We start from the raw sequence: 23,791 nt of genomic DNA, 5'->3' as shown, positions 1-23,791 counted from the left end.
GCCCCTTCTTCTTTCGTTGCCTCTTTTTCTCTATTATTCCAGCGTTTCCCCTCATGTCAAGGGCATTGGAACAATCCCCTAGTACCTGCCATCATGCACCCCCCTTCCACATCCCTCCGCTCCCCTCCTGTCTTCTCAGAACACCCCGGAGAGGAGAACTGCCATGTAAGGTCTAGTGGAGAGAGGATAGACACAGAGAGCGTTCAGACCGCCTCTGACATCAGAATCACTGAACCTGCCCACATCTATTCTCTCCAACCTTGTCTGTCAGACTGCCTGTCTGTATGTTATATATATATGTGTGTGTGTGTGTGTGTGTGTGTGTGTGCGCGTGCAGGCCTGCTTCTTTTTTAACCCTTTTTTGTATGCAGGCGAAGTTGGCTGACAAAGTAACTTTTCTTTTCCGTCTCTGGGAAGCTGCGGGGTGAAGATATGTGCTTTTTTTCTTCCTGCTTTTTGGGCCGCTGAGTTAATTTGGTCGAGCAGGTTGAAGGTTGGTTCATGCATATCTGTGGTGCTTATAGCCTGAAAGAGCGACACTATCCATCTACCTCAGCTATGGGGGTTTCGTATTATTGCTATTCAATCCGTCCACCTCTGTACATGTTTGTGTGTGTGTCTGTGTGTGTGTGTGTGCTGTCCTGCTGATATGTCACAAAAGAACCAAAAATTGAAGATGAAAACAAAAACATTCAGATAGATCCAATTCTCAATTACTGAAATTCTGTCCTCACTGAAGCGAAGCCGTCTCTTTCAAAGTGGCGCAGCCAAAAGGATGCTGTCATTGTTTTGCTTTCCAAAAAGCAGTTGCCTTGTTTAATATGCCTTGTCAAGTACCCCTGAAGAGGATTGGCTAAATTACAGTCATCGGTTGAATACCGCTTGATATTTCCCATTTTAACCGCAGCGAGTACAATTCCTTTCTGTCTTCCACTTGGCCTGCCTTCCCGTCAACATCATTTGTCTGCTCCGTCTGGCTTGTAATTGTAAAACACTTCAAACAGTCTGAAAGGGTATAAACAAATGGAAATAATGCCCTTTTTCTGACTTTAAGAGACGTAATTCCAGTTTGTATGTGCCAAATTTCAGTCACGGTGAAATTTCAAATGACAACACGAATTACATCAGCCCTATAGTTTAATCAGTGTGTGCCTATAGGGACTATTGTAGGATCTAATTATAGAGCAGTGGTGTTATTCTCCTGGATAACAACTTTCAGTTTTAGTTGCTTTGGACATCATTTCTTTCAGTTATAATAACACTGTGCTCACAGTAGTAATTGCAGAGATCTGGGAACATGGTAACATTGCTCCAACACAGTTTGCTGAGATGAGAATTAAAAACACCAGGTGGTGAAACAGGTTCTTAACAAGCCAAATAAGTTTCTAAGTAAATAAACCACCTTATTTGCAAGTAAAACCAAAAGCAAGCTCCCCCAAAATATAATAATCAGTCATTGCACAGGAAAAATGTCTGCACATACAATTATAGCCATTAAGATTTGTCAAAATTAAATCAGTTGGTGAATGCTGATGGACATTCACGCTGAACAATATGGCCAATAAGTTTTTTTTCTTCGTTTACTTTTTGGAATACATTTGGCCGACCTTAGGTTTTGATCAGAGGTGTGCTGTGCCATTTTCTTGTCAAACACGTTTATATTGATACTGAGTGTGACTAACCAAAACACATTGTGAATCCTGAAGGCCGATGAGATGTGTTCCTTCTGTTTTTTGGGTTTTTTTTTTGCATTTGCAAAGCTAATTTTTCAAATTTTTGAAAAATGATCTGTTGTTCGCAACTGCGTTTATAAGCTTGAAGTCTTCTCTTTCTGCCTCTACTGGTACAGTTTGCTTTTGTTGTTACCACCAGCAACACTCAACCAGTGAAACGCCATGAAATCAACATGAGAAAGGTGTAAACACACAGAAGAAAACAATACAAAGACACTCCGAGAGGCATTTTTAATAGTGCCAATAGTGAATAGTCCACAGGGCTTTGCTGCTCTGCTATTAAAAACTCAGTATTGCTTCTGCCATTAGTCAGCATTATTAATGACGTCAATGCTGAAAATCAGTCAGTGTCACTACTTTAGTATGTTTTTTTTGGTTGTTCTTCTTTCATTGTAACAAATGTTTATCTTCTGCATCACTACGTATTTGCTGCATCATGACATCTGTCGTTTTTTTTTTTTGCTTCAATTGTTCATAGAGTGCACTCAGTGCCTCGAATTACGACAAAACAGAGAGACACAGTTTTGATGGTAAAAACAGCAGCATGTGCATCTGAAGAGGAAACACACTGTTCTGGAAAAGGCACCACCAGAAAAGGTAAAACCAAATATCATTTAGCTGCTAAATGCACTCATACATGTTTTAAAAAAAGCACTTTAATCAAATGGTCAGTTCTTCTATTTTGGATAAACGCTTATCATCATAGATTGGCAGCTTTACATAGTTTAGCTTTTAGGAGAAATCTCAGCTATAATCAGAAGCCAAGAAAAGACAACTCACATCCAAATGATGATGCAGGAGTCCTACTGTGATAAATCTAGCATGTGGCATATACAGTGCAGCACAGGGTGATTGGAAATTTCCTTGTTTTTTTTTTTTTTTTGCTGTTGGATGAATTTTAGTGTCATAACTGACACTAAAATTCCTTTGAAGCAGCCATTCGAAGAAGTGGAATTTCACCTCCTGTGTCAACTAGAAGAAAAAAAGCCGAGATCTTGTCTGAACACCTCAATAGCTCTGTATTCTGGAAGAGCATTGCTATTCCTGTGAAGTGAGAAAAATTGACTTGTCCCTCAGCTCAAATGTGTGGGGGCACGGTATAGGGAGTTACAGTAGCACCTACGAATGGCGTGAAAGACATCGAGTGTGAACATTGGTTTTCTGCAGTGAAACAATGCATTGATCTCAAGTTAGTGAAGCCAGTGGGTATCCTGGTAATTCAACTAACCTGAAATTATCACTTCACTGAGTAAATCAGTAGAAAATGAGTTGTATATCATTGAGGTTTTTCAATAAGTTTGATCAGTATCAACAATTTTCCAGGTTGAAGCCTTTAATATGCGAGTATTTGCCATCGTTGTCTTCATGTGGAAACAAACTGAGTTTGGGTTTAACTAAGGATTGATATCTTTTGTTTTTTGAACTTGGGAAGAGCATTTTCAGTCACTGTGAGTGTACAGATCAAATGATGAACCTGCAAATTATCATAGAGTAATACAGGATTAATAATAGGTTTAAGTTTCAGTCCTGATCATTTATACAAGCAGACCTACAGTATATACTAGACTTAAATACTGGCCAAGCAGGTTATCAGTCATAAAGCTCCTCATTGTCCATTTAGAACATACAGAGAAATATAATCTCCATTATATTTATAAAAGCCTCTTTGTTGCCATACATCATTTGTTGGTTTACATTATTGGATTTATCTGTGCAGGTTCATGACCCTGGTTTTTCTATATATCCCTGGTAGTAAAATAAAAGACACACCCACCTACACACTCCCATGGATTTTCTCCTATCCTCTGGCTACATACATAAACATATTTAGCAATCTTCTCTCTGAGGAGCAATTTCTCACACAACTAGGTCTTAGACTGTATGAATGACATCTCATCCAGTTAAGGCGTGAATTAGACTGTGCAATTACTCACACCAAGAACATGGAGGAATAGAGCAATTGGGAGTTTGACATAATGAGAGAGACAGAGCGACTATTCAATAGGAGGAGAGGAAAGGGGGGAGAAAAAAATGAGAGAGCGGCTTGAGAAACTCTTGGATGAATGTGCACCGTGGCTGTGTCAGTGCAGTGGGCTGCCAACGAGAGCGAGTTAAGTGGCAAATGCAGATTTGCTGTAAATAAGTGGCTACTTGTTACAGAAATTATGCAGAGGTGTGTGTGAGTGTGTAATGCATATGTAGTAGCCATAATGGAAATCACTCAAAGCAGGGTTTTTAACTCTCGGAACTGAAACAAACTGAAAGATGAGGGGTTCTCTAGCTTCAATTTAGACAATAGCCTCACCTACGATAAACACTCTGCTGTCGATTTCGTGCCGTTTCTCTTTTCAGATTGAGTTTTTAATTTTTTTTTGTACTACGCTTACACCACTCTAAATCAAGTATCTGACATCAACACAATAGCTAAGTAGATACTGGGTTTGACATAACAAATTGGAGACAATAATCAATGAGTATTTTCTGGACAGCACATTAGGCAGCACATGTGCAACGAGCAGGCATGAAGGGGAGGCTGAGGAGGGAAGGCGCAGGTGTTGGGGTGACTTCCAGCTAGATTGGATGGGGGAAAGAGAGAAACTGAGAGATGTGTGTGATGAGCAGAGGAATAAAAGAGAGTGGAGGTGAGTAAAATACACTAGAGCAGGGCAAAAAGTGAAAAGACAACAAACAAGAACAGGCATTTAACCCAAAAGATGTTTAAAAAATGCAAGCAGGCCAACTGACAAACGTTTTAAGCCCACATCTTGGCATGCAAAAGTACACTAGCACACACACTGGTTGGCAGAACATCACCTGATGGCACCTAGATTATCCAGCAGGCATCTGGTGAGGCAGCTAACGTGATCTAGCAGAGCATGCAGGCTAGGGCCATATGTGCACATGTGGCTGTACAGTATGTGTGTGTTTGTAAGCCTGCATGTGCGCTGCTGTGTGGGCTTGCATGTGTCTGTGTGCCGGTGTGCGTGTGTGTGTCAGGTGTCTGTGGGGACAGCTGCTCACTAAATAGTATTATTGCATCTAATTGGGGATTACCAAGTCAGTGCATAGAGGTGGAAAGTATTTTGTTTCGGTTGTTGACAGGGGACAAACACGCAGATGTAAAGGAAGCCAAAGACTAAGGGGAAATCAGGGTGCGTCCAAGTGTAGTGCAAATTTCAACCAGAGAACTGGCAAAAGAAAATGCAAATGAATGCTCGTTTCCATCCAATACTGTTGCATGAATATTAGGAGTTGGTTCCTGAAGATAAACAGCTGGTTGAACTAATTCTGCAGTTAGTTGCCAGTAAAGCAATGTAGAAGAAGGCTGCACAATAAGATAATGAATAGATCACCAGTCAAAAGTCAAGCAATTGAAAGCCAGTGACTGAAAAATGTCATTTGTTTATTTCATGCAATAATTCAGAGTGTTTGGTTATAGTATCCTGATTGCTCCACAAATATCTGATGTTTAAATCTGTCTTTCCAGTGGAGTGACATTTCAGTGGACGCTTAGATGACTTGCTTCGTGCTTTATTTGTTCAAGCCTTTTACATGCACATTGTCTCATTTTGCTCAAACACATTTCCCACCTCTTTGTGTAGGATTACACACAGAAATGCACATGCTGTGGATATAACGGATATTTGAATCTGTCTCTGAATAAGTGCTACATGATTAGTCGTTTAATAGAGTTGTCAATGAGAAAAATAATAGGGCAGCAATTTTGGAGATCAAGCATCATGAAGTCACTTAGCAACTGGAAGTGTCAAATCCTCACTAGTGTCAGCTTCTTCTTTCTTCACTGTTTGATATGAGGGGGAATCAAATTAATATAAAAAGGGTGACTTATAGGACTCATGTTATTTGCAAAACTCAAAAAATACAGACAAAACAGCACGAAAAGCAAAGGGACAATAAAATAACCACAAAATCGACGGAAAGACATCATAAATTACGATGTTGCTTTAACATAATTCTGGTTATTAAGCATTTTGAATTCTGTGCATGGGGCATTCCACATATTGATCGCATACAACATAGCCCAAGTTAATTTGACGAGTAAACATGAGCAGAACCACCATGAAAATGAAAATCAGCACATTAGGAATAATTTAGGCATTTATGGATGTCATTCATTTTGGGGGGTGTAGCACTCTGAGTACTACTGAGGTAGATGGGTGCTATACAACTGCAGAGCACTTACCATTTACAACTTGACTATACAAAAAAATTGCATTGTACATTCTACAGATTTTTTTGCTATCGCGGGTTGGGAGACAAGGTCATATAATCTCCAAAAGATATATACGGTATATATATATATATATATATATATATATATATATACCCATGGCAACTGAGAACACGTCACCCACAAATGAAGGTCAGAAATTGTAGCTCACTCAAAAAAAAAAGTAAAACCTGTGATGATCACAATGTTTTCGCCAAATTCTAAAAATAAACCCAAATGGGGCTTATCGGGTGGTTCATTTAGGAGAGATATTTCAGATATTTGCTACATTGTGATCCATCAAAATAAGAGAAAGCATCCTTTCCCCACTCTGTGAGTAAAAGTCAAATTTATTTAGCATATGTTTGAATAACCAGCCATGCTTCCAATTACTTATCAACTCTTCTTAGTATTTCTGTGTACCTCTGCAAATGCACCATTTAGTGGATGTTATTTCTTCAGCAAATATAGTAGAGTATCTCGTGAGAAAACAGTTGATTAGCTCTCTGTGCATTACACCATATGTTGCTATGGTATTTGAGATTCTTTCATTCAAACCTTTTTATTCTCTACTGGTACTCCCCAAAAATATATCCTCTCTGCATTTTGATCTATGTTCCCTTTTGCCTCAGACTTAGTGATGCTCAACATCTGCCTTTTCTCGACTTTTTTTTTTTTTTTTTTTAACCAATATCACAGGATAAAAACATCTCCAGAACATACATGGCTGTGCACAGATATGCAAACCTTGGCATATGTGACAAAAATCTTGAGCTTGAACACATAGAAATCAGATCTGGAAATGCATGCACGCACACACACATGCACTTTGATCTTTACGCCCACTGTCCCCATACAAATTTCCAAAACAACCGCCGAGACAAATCACCGTGGGACCTGCCTCCATGTCTCCCAACAGCCACTCATACAGTACCTATCCGTCTAAGCCTTGACACACAGCGATGTAAAAATAACACAGCTGCACTTAAAACAGCACCAGGGGGAAAGGAGACAAGGCAGCCAAAAGCACTTCTGTTGATTTCTAATGGGACACCCACGTAAGCCAGCAAGCTGGTATTTGTCACAAATCCATGGGAGAAAATGTTTCAATTGACTGCCATGATTGACTCATTGGATGCCAAAGAACAAAAGAAAATAGCGCTGAAGCTAAATTACCCTCTAAATAGAGGACTGAGGGCTGGCATGACTACATATGATACAAATTGGTAAAGAAGATTAACTTTAAACGCACAATTAAAAATATATGCGACTTTCCTTTGCTGCCAGTGTTTCATAGTTATGATTGGTTGTTTTATTGATTTAGGATTACAGCCAGTTAGCTTGCTATGCTCAAAGGTGACATCCACTTCATAGGCATTTACTTTTACATCTAGTGATAAGATGTGTTCTAATTATCTCTATGATCAGCCCTGTCAACATGGCCAGCCCTAAATGTTACTATGTGTAGTTTTAGCTCAATGAAGCGAGCTGGAAGAACTGGTGACTTTGAAACTTTTTGGGGTTGCTGTTTTCATTAAAAGGTTCACACTGCATGGATTGCAATTATGATATAGCTATATGAGATCACGTCCCAGCACAAACTTGGACACTAAAGTGCTTTGTTTTTTCAAACTTTAGGAAGTTTTAAAACTGCAATTTTGACTTTTTTAAAAAACATTTCTGCAGGTTCAACAAAAAGAAAACCATAAAAAAAGTTTTAAAAAAATGAAAACAAAAACTGTCACTCAGTGAAGTCTAGAGGTGGAAGAAGTGCTCAGATCCTTTACTAGTAAAACTAAGAGTTGCAACACCACAATGTAAAAATACTTAAAGAAAAGTCCTGTATTCACTATGATACTCAAGTAAAGGAACAACAAACAAAGTATCAACAAATCATTTTTAAAGTATTATATTATTCATATTTACTTCTCTTAAAATGAGTCAGCTTCATTATTGTCGTGACAAACATTTGGCACATCTCACATGGGATTACAAGACACCACTACATACCAAGCATCCAAAGAAATACGATGTGAATCTACCATGAACCAATGTATAAAACCAAATGAACAAATTAATAAACAAGCAGTAATTGCAACACTACATGCATTATATACTTGTGAATATTCAGAGTTTGTGTAAAATTCCAAATAAACTGTCAGCTAAATATCAGAGAAAGAAAATATAAATGCTACAGGCTTTTTTTTTTCACCCACCTTGCGAAGGTAATTAACTATTCAGTGCTATGTTACAGTTTAATTAAATGCTTCATATATATGACAAGCCTACCCTGGTGTTTGTGCATCATGTATCTTATATACTCCACACCGTATCACAGGCTTAATATTACGATAATTATGATTGCCATTACGGCGCGACTGGGTATGAATGTATAATAGGTTGTTGGAGGTAATATTAGTAAGACATGCTTAATACAACAATGATGTAAAGTTCAGTATATAAATATGTACCATTTTTTAAATTAGTGTTCATGTGTTGTTGTTTTGTTTTGTTTTTTTATTGGAGGTTACAGCGGGTACGGAAAGTATTCAGACCCCTTGAAATTTTTCACTGTGTCATTGCAGCCATTTGCCAGAATCAAAAAAGTCAATTTTATTTTTCAATAATGTACACTCAGCACCCCATCTTGACAGAAAAAACAGAAATGTAGAAATTTTTGCAAATTTATTAAAAAAGAAAAATGAAAATATCACATGGTCATAAGTATTCAGACCCTGTGCTCAGTATTGAGTAGAAGCACCCTTTTCAGCTAGTACAGCCATGAGTCTTCTTGGGAATGATGCAACAAGTTTTTCACACCTGGATTTGGGGATCCTCTGCCATTCTTCCTTGCAGATCCTCTCCAGTTCTGTTAGGTTGGATGGTGAATGTTGGTGGACAGCCATTTTGAGGTCTCTCCAGAGATGCTCCATTGGGTTTCGGTCAGGGATCTGACTGGGCCAGTCAAGAACGGTCACAGAGTTGTTCTGAAGCCACTCCTTTGTTATTTTAGCTGTGTGCTTAGGGTCATTGTCCTGTTGAAAGGTGAACCTTCGGCCCAGTCTGAGGTCCTGAGCACTCTGGAAGAGGTTTTCCTCCAGGATATCTCTGTACTTGGTCGCATTCATCCTTCCTTCAATTGCAACCAGTCGTCCTGTCCCTGCAGCTGAAAAACACCCCCACAACATGATGCTCCCACCACCATGTTTCACTGTAGGGATTGTATTGGGCAGGTGATGAGCAGTGCCTGGTTTTCTCCACACATACCGCTTAGAATTAACACCAAAAAGTTCAATCTTGGTCTCATCAGACCAGAGAATCTTATTTCTCATAGTCTGGGAGTCCTTGATGTGTTTTTTGGCAAACTCTATGCGGGCTTTCATGTGTCTTGCACTGAGGAGAGGCTTCCGTCGGGTCACTCTCCCATAAAGCCCCAACTGGTGGAGGGCTGCAGTGATAGTTGACTTTGTGGAACTTTCTCCTATCTCCTGACTGCATCTCTGGAGCTCAGCCACAGTGATCTTTGGGTTCGTCTTTACCTCTCTCACCAAGGCTCTTCTCCCACGACTGCTCAGTTTGGCTGGACGGCCAGGTCTAGGAAGAATTGCGGTCGTCTCAAATTTCTTCCATTTGAGGATTATGGAGGCCACTGTGCTCTTAGGAACCTTGAATGCTGCGGAAATTCTTTTGTAACCTTGGCCAGATCTGTGCCTTGCCACAATTCTGTCTCTGAGCTCCTTGGGCAGTTCCTTCCACCTCATGATTCTCATTTGCTCTGACATGCACTGTGAGCTGTAAGGTCTTATATAGACAGGTGTGTGCCTTTCCTAATCAAGTCCAATCAGTTTAATTAAACACAGCTGGACTCCAATAAAGAAGCAGAACCATCTCGAGGAGGATCAGAAGAAATGGACAGCATGTGAGTTAAATATGAATGTCGCTGCAAAGGGTCTGAATACTTCTGACCATGTGATATTTCAGTTTTTCTTTTTTAATAAATTTGCAAAAATTTCTCCATTTCTGTTTTTTTCTGTCAAGATGGGGTGCTGAGTGTACATTAATGAGAAATAAAATGAACTTTTTTGATTTTGGCAAATGGCTGCAATGACACAGAGTGAAAAATTTCAAAGGGTCTGAATACTTTCCATACACCCTGTAAATGGTAATTGGCAAAGTATCCTAACTCCTATTTCTCATTTCAAATCTTAATGCTAAGCTATCCGGCTAACTGCTGGCTCCGGCTTCACATGAAACTGCCAATAAATAAATAAATAAATAAAGCCAAACACGCATATTTTCCCCAAAAACGTCAAACAACTTTAAAAATAGGGAGGTCGTAAATATTAATTTTATTTTTATTTTTTTTTCACTTTTGAAAGCACCAAAGCCTCTTGAGGTGTTGTGTGTGGAGGAAGGCTGTCTGACCCGGAATACAGTGCGTGCATGTTCACCTGCGTGTGATTGTGTGTGTGTGTGTGTGTGTGTGTGTGTTGTGTGTAGAAAGCTCAGCGGAAGCAAGGCCATATGGAAACACGGTAGAAGCTTTTTGCACCTCTTTGCACCTTCTGGTCTTTCCGCTGTTTATATTGCTGTAGGGAGGATGGAGAAGGGAAAGAGCGGAGGGAGAAGCTATACGGAACAAGTAAAGAACTCTAAATGACTTTCTGAAGCATGCTGCGTGTAAGGACGCTGCAAGGACGTGCGAGTTATCGGTGGGTGTGGGGGTGTGGTGCGGGATTCCATGAGCACAGAAGGGATGTAAACAACCCTTGACATACAGACCAATGAAAAAAGCTCCCACATTTCAACCATGTATTCATAAATAACAATAAATCATAAACACATTGTTACAGCATTCGGACAAGACGCTTTTTGGTAATGCGAATGCTTTGTTTTTTTTCTGGAATCTCAATGACACGCATTGGAACACGGTGTGTTGTGTAAACACACAGTTTCATGCAGTGGATCCAGCACGCTAACCAGCCCTCCGCTAGTATCTGACAACTTTCTAAATGAAGCTCATTATGTCCTCATTGATTTTTCATATTCTTCTCACCAGTAAATACCCCCAAGGTGCTCCTCTTACACTCTGCCCTCTGCCACTCCACCCCACATCTCTCTCTCTCTCTCTCTCTCTACACAGTACCTGCGCTATCTATCCATCTACCCAGTCACTCCGCCGGTTGTTATCAGCCGCTCCCTGAGCAGCGGCAAACAGCAGAACACTTAAGGGAGCTGAACGGTTTCCAATTAGCAAAACAAATACCTCCGCTCACTCTCACCCTGTCACATAGGGCCTCAGAGAGCCTGGGCGGCCATTACAGACAATTAGAATTTAATAAGCCCAATATGCTCACTGTACTAATGGAGAGGGAGGAACGGAGGCGAGCAGGGAGAGCGAGAGATGTGGCCTCATCATTGCTCTCTCTCTCCCTCGGTTGCTATATATTTCTTATTGCTCTAAATCCTCATAGTTGTCCTGGCAGCTTGTTCTTATTTGAATAGTGTCAGGGCTTTCTGGGGTAATCTCTGTCACTATGCAGCGCTCCGTCGCTCTCTCGCACTGTTTCATCAGTATCATTTTCTCACTCTTTTTGCACCTCCCTCTTTCTTCTCCTGCCCTCTCTTCCACCTCACACCCATTTCTTTCCATTCCACTCATCTCACCGTTCCCAGTCATTCAATTATTCCATCATCTCATTCTCTGCCAGTTCTTTGCTCAACCTCCATTCTTTTAACCCTCATTTCTCACCTGTCTTGTCTTGCTCCTTCAGTCTAGCTGTGTTGCTCTTGCAGATTTTTCTAATATTCTTTTATTTTTGCTATTTCATCCTTTTTGATTCATTTTACCCCCTATCTATGCTCTCATTTCACCCCGACTCTCTCTTTCCGGCCAGTTCTTTTCTCTTTCTGCTACGCTCTCACCACTTTTTCATTCTCGCTTTCATCCTCCCTCCACGCTCAACCTACTATATCTCTGCTCGGTCTCTGTGTCTCCTCTCAGTCTCCCTCTCTGTTTCATCTGTGTAGTAAGGCCCTATGAAATGAGGTGATACAAATGGCATTTTATGGGGTTGTGCAGCACAACCAGGCCGAACACGGCAGGCAATCATAAAAGCCATTGTCTGCTGCGCATGCCACTTTTAATGTGTTCCATTTGATTTAATGCAAGTGATAGTTGAGGCAGGAAAAGAGGCGAGACCACAGAGGTAAGAGAGAGAGAGGTGAGAACAGAGATAAAGGGGATAAAGAGACAGGGTTGGAGAGGAAAAGAGGAGAAGGAGAGAGTAAAAGACCGAGAGGAGAGAGCGGTATCTAGGTCGTAACTAGAGTCCTCACTTCTGGGTTGAAATAATAAGGGACAGCCTGGCTGATATCTAATTTCTCGGGAAGAAATGCCATTTAGAGTGAGAATGAAAATGGAATACATGCAGGAGAGCGAGCTGAGGTAGAAAGAGAGACGTACAGATGGGGTGGAAAGTGAAATATTAAAAAATAAATGCAATATCCAATGCGCAAAGTGATTACATTGCCAGAGGGTAGCAGAGGTGTGATGATGTGATGGCTTTTTGTGCTTGTAAAGCCATTCATTTAAAAGAACAGGCATATTTACATCCAGATGGGAACCTTGTAGGTATTGCCTATACCCCCCACACCCCATCTTCACCCCAATCTGGTAGAGATATGTGACAGGGGTAATTGCATAAATCCGTCGTTAGTGTACAAGATTGGATGCATGATTCAAATTTCAGCCACTTTTATTTTTCAAAGTCCATTTCTGTCAGTGCGCTCAGAGGGAGCCAGAGGAGGGGTGTGTGCAGAGGCGCTGCTGTTAGCAGTAGATTGTAGTCTACCTCAGCAGTTCAATTACGTTCGCTTGGATGAATAGCAAAGACTGATGAGTTCAACTAAACATGCTGCGTGTGGCACTTGCACAAAGATAAAATTGAGCCAGATCAAACTTCTGCGCTTATTATAGAGTCCTGAACAATGCAGCAGGCTGATTTGACTAGTCTAAATAAATAGGTTTTGTAAGGCAAGCACACACTAGATCCACATGCACACAGAAAAAAAACACACACTAAAACCTTGATTCTGGTGTTCTTTCTTGTTTCTTCAGCTTTTGTCTTTTTCTCTTCCCATTATTGTTATCAATGCCATCACCCACCACTGATGACACTGATGATGTGTTCATGCTCTGAAGTCTTATAATTTGTTGTCATACACATTATTCATACCTGACATTTCAGTTGCTTTGTGTTGAGATTGTATTCAGATGCGATTCATTCACACTATATTTGTATTTGTTATCAAAGTTCTTTAGAAGCAGTAGAACTCATTTTCCTTCACAATGTGAAAAACAAAAGGCAGTGGGAGCGCTGCCCATTTCAATTATTGTACAAATCTGGTTTTATAAAGACAAAATCTAAAAGGGCCCAATTATAAAACTGCTTGTAATCAAAGAAAGAAAAAAAAAACAAAAAAAGAAAAAAGGGAAAGTTAAGTGAAAGCTATTTCTTTTGCAATAAAACGGCTGCTATGATGGATACATACTTATGTATTACATCAACCCCGATTTAGATGGAGCTTAAATGCAGTTTATACTAGTACTTAGACCACTTTACATTTATTTATAGTTGCTTAGAGTGACGTACACCATTCTGCAAGAATGACAAGTGAAGCAAATAACATTGATTACACACGTGGACAAAATTGTTGGTACCCCTCAGTTAAAGAAGGAAAAACCCACAATTCTCACTGAAATCACTTGAAACTCACAAAAGTAACAATAAATAAAAATTTATTGAAAATTAAATAATCAAAAACAGCCATTACTTTTGAATTGTTGATTAACATAATTATTTAAAAAAACAAACTAATGAAACAGGCCTGGACAAAAATGATGGTACCTCTATAAAAGATTGAAAACTATTTGACCAGAGTGACATGATTAACTCAGGTGTGTCATTTAATTGACATCACAGGTGTTTCCAAACTCATAATCAGTCAGTCTGCCTATTTAAAGGGAGACAAGTAGTCACCCTGCTGTTTGGTGAAAAGGTGTGTACCACACTGAACATGGACAACAGAAAGTGAAGGAGAGAATTGTCCCAGGACATCCGAAAAAAAATTATAGACAAACATCTTAAAGGTAAAGGCTATAAGACCATCTCTAAACACCTTGAAGTTCCTGTGACAACAGTGGCTCATATTATTCAGAAGTTCAAGACCCACGGGACAGTAGCCAACCTCCCTGGACGTGGCCGCAAGAGGAAAATTGATGACAAATTGAAGAGACGGATCGTTGGAATTGTATCCAAAGAGCCCAGAGCAACCTCCAAAGAAATTAAAGGTGAACTCCAAGGCCAAGGTACATCAGTGTCAGATCGCACCATTCGTCATTGTTTGAGCCAAAGTGGACTTCATGGGAGACGACCAAGGAGGACACCACTGCTGAAAAAAACTCATAAAAAAGCGAGACTGGAATTTGCAAAAATGCATGTTGACAAGCCACAAAGCTTCTGGGAGAATGTCCTTTGGACAGATGAGACCAAACTGGAGCTTTTTGGTAAGGCACATCAACTCTATGTTCATAGACTCAAAAAGCAAGCATATGAAGAAAAGAACACTGTCCCTACGGTGAAACATGGAGGAGGCTCAGTAATGTTTTGGGGCTGCTTTGCTGCATCTGGCACAGGGTGTCTTGAAAGTGTGCAAGGTACGATGAAATCTGAAGACTATCAAGGCATTCTGGAGAGAAATGTGCTGCCTAGTGTCAGAAAGCTTGGTCTCAGTCGCAGGTCATGGGTCTTCCAACAGGACAACGATCCAAAACACACAGCCAAAAACACCCAAGAATGGCTGAGAGAAAAGCGTTGGACTATTCTAAAGTGGCCTTCTATGAGCCCAGATCTGAATCCCATTGAACATACGTGGAAGGAGCTGAAACATGCCATTTGGAGAAGACACCCATCAAACCTGAGACAACTGGAGCTGTTTGCTCATGAGGAGTGGGCCAAAATACCTGTTGACAGCTGCAGAACGCTCATTGACAAATACAGAAATCGTTTAATTGCAGTGATTGCCTCAAAAGGTTGTGCAACAAAATATTAAGTTATGGGTACCATCATTTTTGTCCAGCCCTATTTCATCAGTTTGTTTTTTTAAATAATTATGTTAATCAACAATTCAAAAGTGATGGCTGATTTTGATTATTTAATTTTCAATAAATTTTTATTTATTGTTACTTTTGTGAGTTTCAAGTAATTTCAGTGAGAATTGTGGGTTTTTCCTTCTTTAACTGAGGGGTACCAACAATTTTGTCCACGTGTGTATCTCATTACAATCTCAGGCTTCCAAGCAATGCTTTGCTTGGATTCTTGCATTCGTGAGGATGTCACTTTGACACGTACCACCCACCGGAACATCATTCCACATCAAACACCCTCCCTAAACGGCAACCCCTGACAGCACAATACATTCTGCCACTTTGTTAAAACTAGAACCAGCTTGAGGAAACTGTCCAAAATGTCAACTACAGACTCCGCAGATCCCAATCAGAAGAACCATCACTGGGATGCACCGAAACAAGCCCGATCCATGGATGCCCAATTCTCCAAGCTCCATGATCCACCAGCAATGTCTTGGTGCAAAAGCCACTGGATACCCTTAGTGGTCTCATGTCAATGTCAAAACACTTCAGAGGTGTTTCGGTAGCACAACAAAACCCATTGCCTGTAACAATATTACACTGGGAAACTTATCGGCTGCCCCTTGATCTCAGAATCTTTCCTAATTTAAAAGAGAAACACACAAATAATTAAGCACATACATGTTACATCTACATGCCGTTTATTGTCAAAATGTCTCCATACTATACAAAGCATCCAAACAGAAAGTTTGATTTCTGATGTCCTGATTGATAAAGTATCCAAGTAAGAGCTCCAACTGGAAAAATCAAACACCACAACTTCGGCCAAGGCCGGCTTCTCTGACCTCTGGCTATGGTACTAAACGACAGGCTAACTGAATGTTGTGGATTATCGGCGTAAAGTGGTTTCCAACTCAATCCTAATAGTCACAAGATAGTTTTTTGCTTAATCTTGCAAAATATTGGGCAATTATTAGGCAACTACTGCTACCAATTGCAGCCCCTGCATAAGGTACATTCTGAAACGCAGGGGCATATTAGCAGAAAGCAGCATAATGCTCCACCATTTGTTCAACGACTACCATTGACTCTGCATTTCACACACATTTATTCCAAAACTGGCCTCATGTGGTTGACACTGTAGACTACCAGGCCCAGTTTTGTCAAGTCTAATTATTTCCAGTGTCAATCTCGGCTGTTTTCACCATCACAGTATGTTTAATATAATGGTAAAGCTTGATGCAGGTATAGGGAACCACATCCAATGTTTCGTTGGAACGTCTACATTTGTCAAGGTTACTTTTATTTTAATTCTATTCTTGTTCACTTCAGCCTCCTTTTTCATTCATTACAGTTAAGGCACCAAATGATCAGGACATGAAGGATCATAAATTATGTGCAATTTTGTTCTGTAATGCTACTTGTCAAGCAGCTGCAGGCGAGTTGATCTGGTTTGGTTGGTGTAACCACAGTGATCAGTGCTTCTGTCCAAGCCCTTTCTCACAGCCTAAAAGTTAAATATACTCTGAGCGCAGCACTGTGATTGTCAGTGAGTACTTTAGCTTCCAAGCACCATGGGATAATTAGCTTGCTTTTCCCTGCCTGTCATATTTGGCAGGTTGACTGGTTTCTTTCTCTCATTTTATTTATTTATTTGTAAAACCATTTCTGTGTGCGAGGCTGTGTGTCTGTGTGTTTGCAGCTATAAAAAGCATATTTTGAAGCTTTATTTTCAAAGCTATTTAAATGTAGAACGGTGCACAAATGTGATTACTATTGTAATATTCCAGATTTACTGTATCATGTGCCTTTTGATGAGGTAGTTCCATTTCTTGGACTCAAGTGTGCTAGGGGAAAAGCCAACTCATCCCACATTCTTTGGGGGTTTACAGTCATCCCGGATTTTTCCACATCTCACAATGTGCGTCCAATGGCTGTTTTCACACAGAAAATACGGCAATAAGTGAGAATGTAAAAATGGGGGTGGTGGTTTGCTGTATAGTAGGGCTTAAACATAGAAAAAAAAGACTTTTCTATTAACAACCTTTATGAATGAACTTGCTCTTATATAGCACTTTACTACTCATCAGAGTACTCAAAGTGCTTATACAACAATTGCTTCCATTCAACCATACACTCACACATTCTCACTCTGGGGCGGACAGAGGCGTGGCTGCCAATCCGCGTCTACAGCCCCTCTGACCACCACCAACATTCACACACCAGTGAAGAGCACTGGAGGCAAGATGGGTTAAGTGTCTTGCCCAAGGACACAACAGCACATGAGGCTAGGCGAGAGTGGGAATCGAACCGCCGACCCTTCAATCATTGGACGACCTGCTCTACCACCTGAGCCACAGCCGCCCCCTTTATCAAATGTTTTCACCAATGAAACCCATATCAAAACTATACCTTGCCATGATAATAATATTTTTCTAGCTTCAGCTGCCTTGCACAGATATTTTATTGGGGAGTAGTCCAATAACAACTATATTTTCTGGCAAATTTGCTGAGAGAACCATATGTTCTGTTAGAGGTGGACATTTGATTTGTATCCAGCACATTTCCACCAAGTTTCACTAACTCACAAGACTCAGAACAGCTGTATAAGTGTGCTTCAGTTAAAAACTGATGGTAAATATGTTTACTAGGCTGTGAGGGTCTAATGAAAGAAGATACTGAGTTGACCTGTGGGAACCTGTGTTTTCACAGCTTGACCCACAAAATGTCAAGATAGCTTGGCCTTGATTGCTTCTACTTTTTTTTTTTTTTTAAAAACGTGTCTTGTGTTTAACTTTGTGGAAGTGCAAGACTGAATCGCTGAAGAAGCACTTTGAGAAGTGTGAGCAGACATACAAGACAAAGGTGTACTGAGATAAAACCTTTGGATTTCCTATCTTCTAGACACTATGCCTCCCAAGTTGTCCCTCGGTGTATGAGTGGGAAAATAGAACTGTCTGACCGGCTAAACTCTTTAAATTTACTACCTTTACCTTGCCTCACCTTTGATGCATGTCTCGGAAGTAAGCCCAAGTAATTTGGTGTCATAGAAATAGCCTGGCAGAGACAGAGAAGTATCTGAATGATTTAGTCTGTGGTGAAATAACAGTTCTGCATTCAAAGATCGTCTTAGCTGCTGATGTAAGCTATTTTTTCCCCTTTCGCTCACCCCTCCCCTCCTATTTAATCACTGGATGTAAATCAAACAGAGAAAGAAAGCACTAATTTAAACCTGCTTGAAGAGTTTGGGTCCCTATGGGGACTTAATAAGGTGGAATGTCTTGCTGTGATGAGAGTGTAAAAGCGGATTAATTCCTTTTTTAAAAGATTGTGACATAAAAACCTAAACTTGCAGGCAGATGATTAATAGAGTAGGAAATAAGGGAGTGCTGTTTATTAGCAATAGATGTGCTCTGCAGGCTTCAGAAAAACCAGAGTTAAGCCAACACGCAGACACAGCGCACGCACACACACGCTACAGTATTACTATGCCACAGGCACGACCTCACCCAGGTGTTTGTCAACAAGCTGTATATCTTTGTCACGAGGATTATAATTTCTGGACGCCTAACTGGATTGATTCATAGAGATGGTGTTTTCTAATTATGCTTCAGGACATATTTTTCCACTGCACTTCTGATTGAATTGAACTTGTTTGGCAACCCTAAAGTGCTTGTAGGCCAATGTTTAGACAGAAATGGCCTTCGTACTCGTGTTGTTTTTCGAAGCGAGAAGACAGGATTCTCAAGGCCATTTGCCACCTAAATTAATCTACCTAACAATGAAAAGTTGTTTTGTTTTTAAATGAATTAATACCGCTTAATCTTCCTCCTCAGTCTAGACATCAGTTGCTATAAGGGAGGGGGAAAAAAAAGACCTGATCTATGAGCCCCGATACCAACTTCATCAGGCTGACTGGGTATTAGCCAGAAGTGACTGAGGCTGTGTTTTTATTTTAACACTTCTGCTACGTTTACATTAAGCATCCACACAACTCTGGAGTTTTAGGACTCCAAACATGGAGATTTTAAGACACTGTGCTGACCTCGTTTTAGATATAGAGAGATTTAGAAACCTCGAGTGTCGCATTTTTGTCTGGACGGGCAGAAACAGAGATCTCCTGAAACAATGACACGATATCCATACTTGCTTTCTGATTTGGTCTTACAGTCACTACACTGTAAACTCATGACACGACCATCATCCAGAAGAAAACCAATACATATGCCTCAACTATCAGTGGCTAAGTTAACATAGGTAATATATTACCGGCTATGTTGACCTTTTTCAATCTTAAAACTGTTGCACTGTTGAGGTTATCAGCAACATTTTTGTGTTGCATATTATCACCTAGGCTCAGCTACCAACTCTCCGCTTTGTATTTATACTGGCACCCACAAGCCCAGTGTATGTGAATAGCCATATCATTTGGCTTTCCAGACATTCAAGAAGATTGCTACTGTAAAGCATAAGTTTCATGCAACAATAAAAAATATTAAGCCTGGCTGAGAAGACAGAATTTTCGAGCTGATTTACCCTCTCAGCGGAGGAATCAGGTCTGGGACGGATGTTTGGCCCAGATTATTCAGCAACTGGAGAGGTTACATGTCCAGTCTTAAACCACCTAAACTACTGACAGATGCACTGGAGCAACCCTGATTAGCAGCAAACATATTTTATATGATATATTCAAGTTGAATATATCAGGATTTTTCCAGATATGAAGCTTAGGCAGCGGAAACCGTTACCAAGCGACACTAAACATTATACCCCTCGAGGCTGACATAGCTACAGATGTAACTAAAGAACAGGCAACCTTTGCTGGCATCTATTGCACCATTTTCTCATCCACAGTTGTTTAGCATTCTGCTTTTGTAATTTTCGAACTACAACATATCATTTACACCGTAGCAAGTTGTGGCACCGCAGTTTCTATTTTGTTTCCATCTTCTTCCCCACAAGATCATGCGAGTTGGCGCACCGCTCCCTGCTTGCTCCCTCTGGCAAGATAATCGGAATAATATTGTGTAATGTGTGAAATGACATTATTATTTTTTTATTCTTGCAGTGTGGGTGTGGATTGGAAAGAAGAACATCTGAAGGTTCTCTCATCTGAAGGATTTTAAAACTTCCGTAGTGTGATCTTGAATTTAGTGGGGATGTTGCCTGATTTGATGGAAATATTTTCTGCTCTCCTATTCATTTACTCTTTGAAAAGTCTGCATTTTTTATTCACAGTATTTTGGATTTTCACTCAAAACCACAAACAGCAGCCTTGTGGAAGCGATAGAGAAAACACCTTTAGGGGAACATGAATGTCTTCAAAAAAAAAATCCATAACAAACCATTTGACTGTTGTTTAAATGTTCAGTCAGAACCAAAATGTTGATCCAATCACTGCAGCCATCCCTACGGCCAAGAGTTGCATTGTAATAACACAATTCCAAACAGCCAAGGAAAACAAAGAATTAAAACCTGTGCATACCTTAAAAAGCGGTGCACTGCTAGACTTTTTTGAAAGTATTTTTTCCACTCTAACTATGACGAAGACAGCGCATGTACAGCCATGGCCATAAGTTTGGAAACAAGTACCATGACGCTTGTGAATCTTAGAAAATACCACAAAATTGTCACTTACAATATAAATACCAGTCATAGCCATCAACCAAAATGAAATATATTTCAATTTTGTGGTATTTTCTAAGATTCACAAGCGTCATGGTACTTGTGTCCAAACTTATGGCCATGGCTGTACATTCAGCTCTCTCCCCTATGTCACTGGAAGTACACCTGCCCCCAGAGGCCATCACACTGATTCTGCCATAAGTTAAAGTCTGATGTGCTCTTCTTAGCTTCTCCACTGTCCACTTTCGTAGACAAAATACTCGGCATGAGCATCCACCCCCCTCAGAGGCAAAAATAAAGCTTGACAGCTACCTCAGCAGAACTTCACAGTTTGTCGAGAGTTGGATATAGCTTCTGAAGTTAGCTTTTAGAGGGTTGTATGCATTTTTTCAGAAACTTGTTTGCTTGGGCTTTAAAAAGAGAGAGTGGATTCAACTTTAAAATACTGCATTTCGCAGGTTTTAATTCTTCTGGTCACTTAGTCTTATCAAATAGATGAATGAGTTACTGATTTTTCTTTTGCACCCTAAATGTTGTACTTATTCATTCCTTCTCATGGAAGTGAATCAGCATCCATGTCTGTGATCTACAGTCGCCCAAAAACATGAATAGCTACATCAAACGTGAATCTCATATGCATAAATTTACACTGTTCCCATTCTTCAAAGCAAGAATATCAACATTATTGAATTATTCGCTATGATCACTGTTTACAAAGCCGGCAGAAGATGACGGTGGCTTATGCTCATGTGCGAGGTGGATGAAGAAAGGGAGTGATACATTAGGAGGGGATAAACAAGCTTTTTCTTGGAAAGAAAATAGAGGTAAGAAGAAGAGAGCAGTTATCGGAAGAGACAGGGAGATGCTTTTACTCACAGCAGAAATGCAGCAGTAGCACCCCACTCTTACACCGTCCCTGTAATCATTTCCAACATATTAAATTTGGATTAACAACAATAGCTGAATTACAATACTAGCAGGCAAGGAAATTATTTCACCTCACTAATGAAATTCATGAAATAATGCCTGCCGTGATTCCCACCTCAAGGTAGACACACTCCCTTTCACACAAACACACGCATGTGCATGTGAGCCCAAAGGGGTTGATTAGGGAGTAATAATGAGGGTGCAGTTGTGTCATTCATCACTGTATGAAAGCAGAGATGTGTTGCATTGTTTACTTGCAGTGTCTATGATTACATATGGAAGCACAGTAGTGGCTCCTTAGGTGTAAATACACAGGATTCTGCATGGTTAGGTTAGATGGTGGTATGTGTACATAACTAAGAAGACCACAAGGGAGTCACTACAATGGCATGCTGTTAACAGGAGAGAAACATTCAATAAATGAAGTAAAGGCTCAGGCTTATTATATTAAGGTTAGAGTTAGTGACTACCGCTACAAAGGCAGAAGCAAGGGCTACTAAGCGTATGAAAATGTCTGAGCATTCAAATGTACATGCAAAGAGAAGGATCAAGAATTCAAATCCTTTTTTAACACGAGGCACTCGGGCATAATCCACATTAAATCACATATATATTCATACAAATGTAATAAAATTTAATTGAGTGAGTCCACAGTGGCGTCACCCCCCCCGTCCGAGAGGATCCGTCGCTTGGCTACCCCATACTGTGATGTGCTGAATTATTTCATGAATCGCTGGCTTCTCCACAGAGCAGAGCATTCACAGTAATGTTGTGAAATGTTAGGACACCTCTCCCCTGTGCTCTTTTCTCCTCCAGTCTCACTAAGGCCTCGTAAGCCAGCGGCGTGATCGAATGAGACAGTGTGTCCGGACATATGCGCCCGCATGTACGCACATTCATGTGTGGTCATGGAATATGTAGGTGCGTATATTTATCAGATTATGTTTGCCGTGAATGAGTGAGTTTATATACAGATCCGTGCTTGTGTAAACTGTGTGTGACCTTATAAGTGTGCGTGTGTGCGTGTGCGTGTGTGTGTGTGTGTGTGTGTGTGTGTGTGTGTGTGTGTGTGTGTGTGTGTGTGTGTGTGTGTGTGTGTGTGTGTGTGTGTGTGTGTGTGTGTGTGTGTGTGTACGTGACGGCAATCCCTGTGCATTCGCCATCCAGCTCCAGTCACGGTCAATTGAGAGGGACTCTCCCTGATGCTGGTACCCCAGCAGAAGAAACCTAAATCAGTCTGACATGCTCCTGGCACACCCTTTACCAGCACCAAATTGTTCCTGACAGAATCAAATGCATCCCATTGGGTGTTCGACAGTAGTCCAGTTTCCCTGACCTCTTCCTCTAGTGGAAAGCGTTAGGGCAGAGAGACAGATTATATTGGAAAGAGAAAGAATTATTCTTGAAATGGGCTTGCTTCAAAGTGTGATTATTTCGTATTTCACCCTGTCAAAGTTGAGATAACAGTAATTGCTGCTTGACTCAAATGAACTAAACTGAATCATATTTGAAGGACATGAGCATGGAAATAGAAAAAAAACAGCCATAACTCGTGGCTGTGGAGAAACAATTAAATAAAGTCAAAGGTTTTGATCTAAAACAAAAAGGTCTACCTTTGTGTAGACACTCAAGGAGAACATGGCACTGTGGGTGGTTTTTTTGTTGGTGGTTGTTGTTGTTGTTGTAGTATCAGGACACTTCAGTAAGAATATCCAAATCAATCAATGCTGAAAACTTCTTCAAAATATTTCTACTTGCAATGACTCACCAGTCTCTGATTAATTTTGCCTGCTTTAGTCCAAAAGAGGTCTGAATTTTTGTCTGTCTCTGGAAGGTTACTCTTTGATACATCCAAGGGATGTACCAAAAGACAAGAAATAATTAATTAAAAATATCAGCAACATGAAATTAAAACAGCGGTCGCATGAGCTATAGAAAGCTTTGGAAGCTGTTTTTTGAAAGGAAACACCAAGTTCTGAGTGCACTTAAAAGATTATTCCTTAACTCTAATATAGAGAGCAGCAATGTGTCAGCTAAAAATGTTTCCCGATTGCAAATGAGCGCCAATGAATCTGTAATCCAGTGCAATAACATTATCTTCGTGGTTTGCATCATGGTGAACAG

The sequence above is a fragment of the Acanthochromis polyacanthus genome, chromosome 3 (assembly GCF_021347895.1).
Source record: "Acanthochromis polyacanthus isolate Apoly-LR-REF ecotype Palm Island chromosome 3, KAUST_Apoly_ChrSc, whole genome shotgun sequence".
Taxonomy (NCBI): domain Eukaryota; kingdom Metazoa; phylum Chordata; class Actinopteri; family Pomacentridae; genus Acanthochromis; species Acanthochromis polyacanthus.
Note: the sequence above shows the minus strand (reverse complement) of the source record.